The sequence below is a fragment of the Acomys russatus genome, chromosome 10, assembly GCF_903995435.1.
Source record: "Acomys russatus chromosome 10, mAcoRus1.1, whole genome shotgun sequence".
Classification (NCBI taxonomy): domain Eukaryota; kingdom Metazoa; phylum Chordata; class Mammalia; order Rodentia; family Muridae; genus Acomys; species Acomys russatus.
The window spans coordinates 59110566-59117111 of record NC_067146.1 but is presented as its reverse complement, the minus strand read 5'-3'; positions in this window follow the sequence as shown (position 1 = coordinate 59117111).

Here is a 6546-nt window from a genome sequence, read left to right as displayed (position 1 = left end):
TCTTTCTTCATTTAATAGGATACAGTTACCAAATAAAAATAGTTCATTCAGAGTATAACATCAGGTTTTAATGTGCTTCTACATTAAAAAAATCACTACACAAGACATCTAATTACATGCCCATTATCTCACGTATTTTGTGATTAGAATATTTAAGATTTACTATCTAAGAAGTAGATAAAATAAAAATAAATAAATCCACATAAAAGTTTTAAAACTTCTATTTGTACTTTTAATTAACTTTACTTGCATGTCTTTAGTATATGATATGACACATGAATCTAATTTTATTCCCCCACATGTGTTTTCCCAATACCTTTATTGAAGCTATTCTCAAGCATGTACCCTAGGCATTTTTGGCTGAAGATCAATCAGATGTGTATCTTTCTCACCTCTGCATTCTGATAGGTCTTAATGCCACAATGTGCTCTTTGGCTTATTAGGGACATATTTCATACAGCAAATAATATGTATCTCTCAGAATCCAATCATAAGACAGAAGCCATAACTATTTTTAAAACAGTTTTGTGGTGCTTTTTTGTTTGTTCTTCTTTGTTTGTTTGTTTGTTTGTTTACCATTGATTTGTTAGAAGAACTAGAAACCAAGAGGTAGTTGCTACTTAACCACACAGGGTGCCCCTGCAAAGCTGTTGCAACTGGTGGGATGGAAGAGAGAAAGTGCTAGAACCCAGAATCCTGGAGAGAGACACATGGAGGTGCCGCTCTGATTTCCAAGGCTAAGACATTACTTAGTTCTATTGCCCTTGATCATTGAAAGAACATTGAGCCTCTGAGGAGAGGACACTGGTGGTTTGGTACTGATGTCTCTGAGGAACTGGGATGAGACTGGTAATAAATGTTGGGAAAGAAAAGACAGACAAAACCCCATAACCAGTCAACTGCTGTATCTACAAAATACTGTTGCTGCCTAAAGCAGCATCTCTACAGAGATGCAGAGGGCAGCAGATAGTAAAAACAGGTTCAAAGTAAACAAAGAAGGAATATGATCCTTTGAAAATATAGGCAATATTGACAAAATTTTAGCCAAATTAGGCTAAAGGGAAAAAACTCTCAAATAATAGAATTAGAGAAGAAAAGAAGACACTGCAAGAAATACCAATGAGCCAGATGTGGTGGCGCACACCTTTAATCTCAGCACTCGGGAGGCAGAGACAGGCGGATTGCGGTGAGTTCGAGGTCAGCCTGGTCTACAAAGCGAGTTCAGGACAGCCAAAGTTACACAGAGAGACCCTGTCTCGAAAAACCAAAAAAAAAAAAAGTTTTTAAAGGAAATGGAGTTTTCAGGAGAAACTGAGATTTAAGAAAACAATGAACTGTAGAAACATAATGAAGAAGTATGAAGAAGTAAAGTCTTCCTTAGCTTAGTGCCCCACATCCCACACCCTACACAGGGACATTCCCACACACTCACACAGGCACACAGGCACACATCCACACACTCACTTAGACACACACTCACACACTCACTTAGACACATATCCATACACACCCTCGCTGAAAGAGTCTAACAGAGAGCAAGCAAAGCAGAAATGTGTCATATTGAGAACATCCCCAAGACCACCAGGCAGACTGGCAGAGGAAAGCTACAGCAAAGAAAAGTTAGCTTAACATTGGGTAGAAAACTGTACAGAAAATTTTAAGAAAGCATTTTGAATGTTTATACTTCAAAAAAAAAAAAAAATACCCAGAAAAAAAAATCTTTCCAAACTAGAAATGAAGTTTAAAGAGTAAAACTTTTTATTGCTTTAGGCAGCCTTTGGAACTTTCCTTTGCTAATGTTGATACTGTCATCTTTTCCATTTTTTGGGGGGGGGGCACCAATATTACACTAGGAGTTCAGTGAAGTACTGCCGTGCCAATCAATTCTGTGCTTAAGAGATTAATAAGTGAGACCCAAGTCTTCCCTCCATCTCGACACTGAGTCATAGCTGCTGTCCTCCTGATCGTGTCTGCTCAGGTGGCTGGGATAGCTGTCTATGCTATGGAGAGTCTTTAAAAACAAATAAGATTTTTGTGTGTGTTTGTGTTTTAGTCAGATAGAAATAAACTAAACTGATCATTAGTTTGGTCCTTTCCATTTGTATTATAAGTATGGTTTTCCACCTTACAAAAACAAAAGAATACTTAGGAGTTTGTGTGTGTGTGTGTGTGTGTGTGTGTGTGTGTGTGTGTGTGTGTGTGTGTGTGTATACATGTGAGGCAGGATCTGAAATGGTACCCAAATTGGACAGAGAATAAAACTACATAAATCTCCTTTTCTCCTCATTATCCAATTCTGTAAAACATGGCATATCTTCAAAAGAGTGTGGGATTGGCACTTTGATTATAGAACTTCCTTTTAATTATGCTGGTGACGCTGTACTCAGCTATACTGAACTTTTAGCATATGATTATAGGAGCTACGATGGACCAAATGTGACGACAAATATTTTGTTCCACTATTGGACATAAAGTCTAGTTCCACATGTCTGAGAGTAGACCATCTTTGCAAGTTGCTTTTACTTGAAAGGGTACAGAAGCAACCAATCCTATTTATTCTCCCTAGTGGATCCCAGGACCCTTTCTCCTCAGCTCCCTCTGCTCACCCCAGCCATGCCCCTGTTGCAGACTCAGTACTCTGTCCATCGTTCTACTGTAGTTCTTGCCTCCTGAAGCTCTTTCAGGGACTTCTCACCACTGCAGATGCCAGACAGGAGTCCTTCTATGCTCCTTACAGCCTACAAACACTTCACCTCTAATGCATCCAAGAAACAACAGCATAAGGTATTTTAAGCGATTCCATTTTTAAAAAATGTTTATTTTAATGTGTATGAAGAAAAGAAAAAAAGCCATAACTAGTCCATGACACTGATATTGCTGTTTAGGTTGTTAATTTCCTCTTAAAATAAGCTATTTCATAGAAAGGGGGGTCTACATCTTAAACAAATCAATCACAGAAGTAATAGTAGACGCTGTGTTTAAATACAGAAAACCTTGGGGAAATTCTACCTTAAGGCAAATTGGCTTAAATCCCACTTGGTTCAAATCCACAATCCAATTTACTCTTTTTCTTTTCTCTGAGGAAAAAGACACTTCTGTGTCTCCATCCTCTGAAAATCCCTTAACGTGTTCTGTGATGCTTCTGTTTTGTTTTCTTGCTACATCCACATGAGCCAAAGATGTCATTAGGGCATTCTGGCTAAAAGTTTTACAGTGTTTTCGCTTTGTTATGCTCTGCCATGTCTGTCTTTCCATGAGCACTCTTTGCCACCCTCCTCACACTTTGGAAGCCCTTTTGGCAGCACTGCCTGTGGTGTTGACAAGCTACATAACATTGTTTTCTCTTGGACTTGTTAGTTGGGACATGTTGTTGATAATGATGATGATCTGTTCTGACTGGGGTGAGAATCAATCTCAATGCAGTTTAAATTTGCATTTTGTTGGTGGCCAAGGATGTTGATCATCTTTTCATATATTTATTAGCTGTTTGTACTTCTTTTGAGAAATGTCTATTCAATGTTAACTTGCTCATTCATTGATTTCATTTCATATTATTTTGGCATTTTGTTTTCTATTATTTACATATTCTAAATATGAATCTGTGTCAAATGAATAGCTGTCAAAGACTCTCTTCCAGCTTGAAGATTGTTTATTTTCTTCAATTAATTGTTTCCATTGCTGTGTAGACACTTTTTCACTTTTTGAAATCCAGTTTGTCAATTCCTGCTACTTTTAGAGTCAGTTCTCGCTTATGCCAGTGTCTTGAAATGTCTCCCTGAGTGGTTTGAGCTAGTTGTTTGACCCCACTTTGTATTGAACTTTATAAATGGTAAGAAGAGGTGAGGGTCAGAGTTTAGCTCTTTTCTTAGGAATATCTAATTACTACAAAGAGCATTTTTGCTTCAATTTTACATCTGCTACTCCAGCATTTCTGTTATCCGTTCTGAGTACTACTATTAATTTCACCAACTATTTTAAGTTCTTAATTATTAATCTCCTTTTCACCCATCCTACTCCCTTTTCCCCCTTTTACTTTGTTGTATTTTCCCCACTACATTATGTCTTCTCTTGAAGTAAAGATAAGAAGGAAATAGATTCACAAACGCATCTGCTGATGAAAAGAGAAAGAAAGTCACACTGTTGCAGTTCTCCAGTCTATTCTGTACTTGAGTCATGCTGGACTATATGTCCTCCTCTTTCAAGAACATCCATACCTGTATTAAAAGCTTTGTTTCAAAATTGATTAGATGTCGGTTTGTCTTCAGTTCATGAATGATACTCTATATTTACCACAACTTGCTCATTGGTTAGTAGGTGATTTGCAGTTTCTCAAAGAGGTGAGGTGTTTTAACTTTTCCTTTCTTCTTTTTCTTTTTCAAATCAGAATGCCTTTCCCTTGTTTTGACAGATGCATGAATAAATTTAAGTTTCTGATCATCTGAGTTTCAAACCTATTTGAACTCTCATTCTGCTGTCTTTGTTTCCCAATTGTAGGGAAACATCCTAGCTTTGAACTAGAATTCCATTAGATTTTGACTGAGCTGTTTGAGCTTGGAGGTAAGAAGTGACAGAATATCATGATTATCACATTACTAGAAATGCATGACTTCAGAAGAGTAGGAAGGTACAAAGAAAACAACAAGAAGAAAATAGAGAAACTCAAGTCTTTGTATTTGGGGAGAGAAATTACATATAAGGATTAAACCAATCCAATGAAGGGAATTCAGGCAAAATGAACCAAACTTACATTAGAGAAAATCAAATATCTTCTCTAGAACACCTGTAGTTTTCAGTCACATCAGACTTTAGTGTTATAGAAACTATTTTTCTAAATAATTTGGGGGATTCAATTATAATTTATTATTCAGGAGAAGTTCTTTACTCTTTTGAAGTGACCCAAAATAATAACAATTTTTTTTCTTCAGCAGATCATAAAGCTGTTGAGAAGTTGTGCCCAAGGTTTGGGGAATTTACTTCAGTGATAGAGCATTTGTCTGGCGATTGCAAAGGCCTGGTTTCAGTCCTCAGCTCTAGGGATGGCCTGAGGGGTATGCTCAGAAGGTGAGAACAAACTCCTGTTACTTAATATTTTCCATATACAGATTATACATTTTGCATTGTAGTGTTTATATTTGACTGAGTGTTCTGATGATCTGACATGGCACAATGAAGAAAATGTAAACATATTCTCTTCCTAGTAGAGATGTGACAAACTAATGCTAATTGGTTTGTTTAATCCAATAAGAACTTTAGTATACTTGAGTCTAATAACACACAACAAAAGCTTAAAATAATAAAAAAAAAGAAACAGTATCCTATTGAGTTTTCTTTTCTCTTTTTATAATAAAATTTATTTTATTTTTAAATATCTTATTTATTATAATTTATTCAGCATTTTCTTTTGGTTTTTAAAATATATTTTGTTAATTTATTCTTACTACATATCAATTGTTATCCCATCCCTTGTATCCTCCCATTTCTCCCTCACTCCCATTTTCCCCTTACTCCTCCCCCTGTAAATGCTCATAGGGTATCAAGTCTCTTCTTGGTAGCCTGCCATCCTTCCTCTGAGTGCCACCAGGCCTCCCCATCAAGGGGACGTGGTCAAATATGGGGCACTAGAGTTCGTGTGAAAGTCAGTCCCCATTCTCCACACAACTGTGGAGAATGACCTATCCATTGGCTAGATCTGGGTAGGGGTTCAAAGTTTACTGCATGTATTGTACTTGGCTGGTGCGATAGTTTGAGCAGGACCCCTGGGCCCGGATCTGCCCATCATAATGTTCTTCTTGTAGATTTCTAGAACCCTTTGGATCTTTCTATTTCCCCACTCTCCCTTGCTTCTCTAACCTAGACTCCCAATAGGAAGTCTTCCCCTCTGTCCCATGTTCCTGGTAAGTGAAGACTTTCATGGGACATGCGCCTTGGGCTAGTGTCCAGATATAAGTGAGTATATAACATTTGATTCTTTCTGCTTCAGGCAATTTTTATATGCCAAGACACAATGAAATGGTTTACAATGGTTGTTGAGATGATTAGTTATCTATTGGTTTTTCTAGTCTTTTTGCCACATTTGTGCGGAACTACCTTGAATCTAGGCCAAAAAAGCAGGAGAAAGCCAAGAGAACGGCATATGATTAGTTCCAGCATTTGGGAGATAGAGGACTCTCCAGAAATATGCAGGACATTCCAGGAATACCTTGCTAATCAAAGAACAGGAAAAGAAAAGAGAAGGGGAGAAAATAGGGGAGAGAAGAGAAAGAGGTGAGAAAGGGAAAAGAGGGGTAAGAGGAGCTGGATAAATGAGGAAAAACTAAAAGCACTACATAAGTTGAATTTCTTTTGAATAAACTCAGCAGTCTTGTCAAAAAATGGGACATAGAATAAACCTATTGAAAAATGTCTGTCTTGTCTAGTGACGATTGATGGCAGAGGACATGTACAAGTCATTGAAACATAACAGTGACTAAACAGCCAAAACATTAATATAGAGATGACATTTTCTTTTTAAGTAATCAGGCTCCAATGTAGGCTTTGATCTTTTAA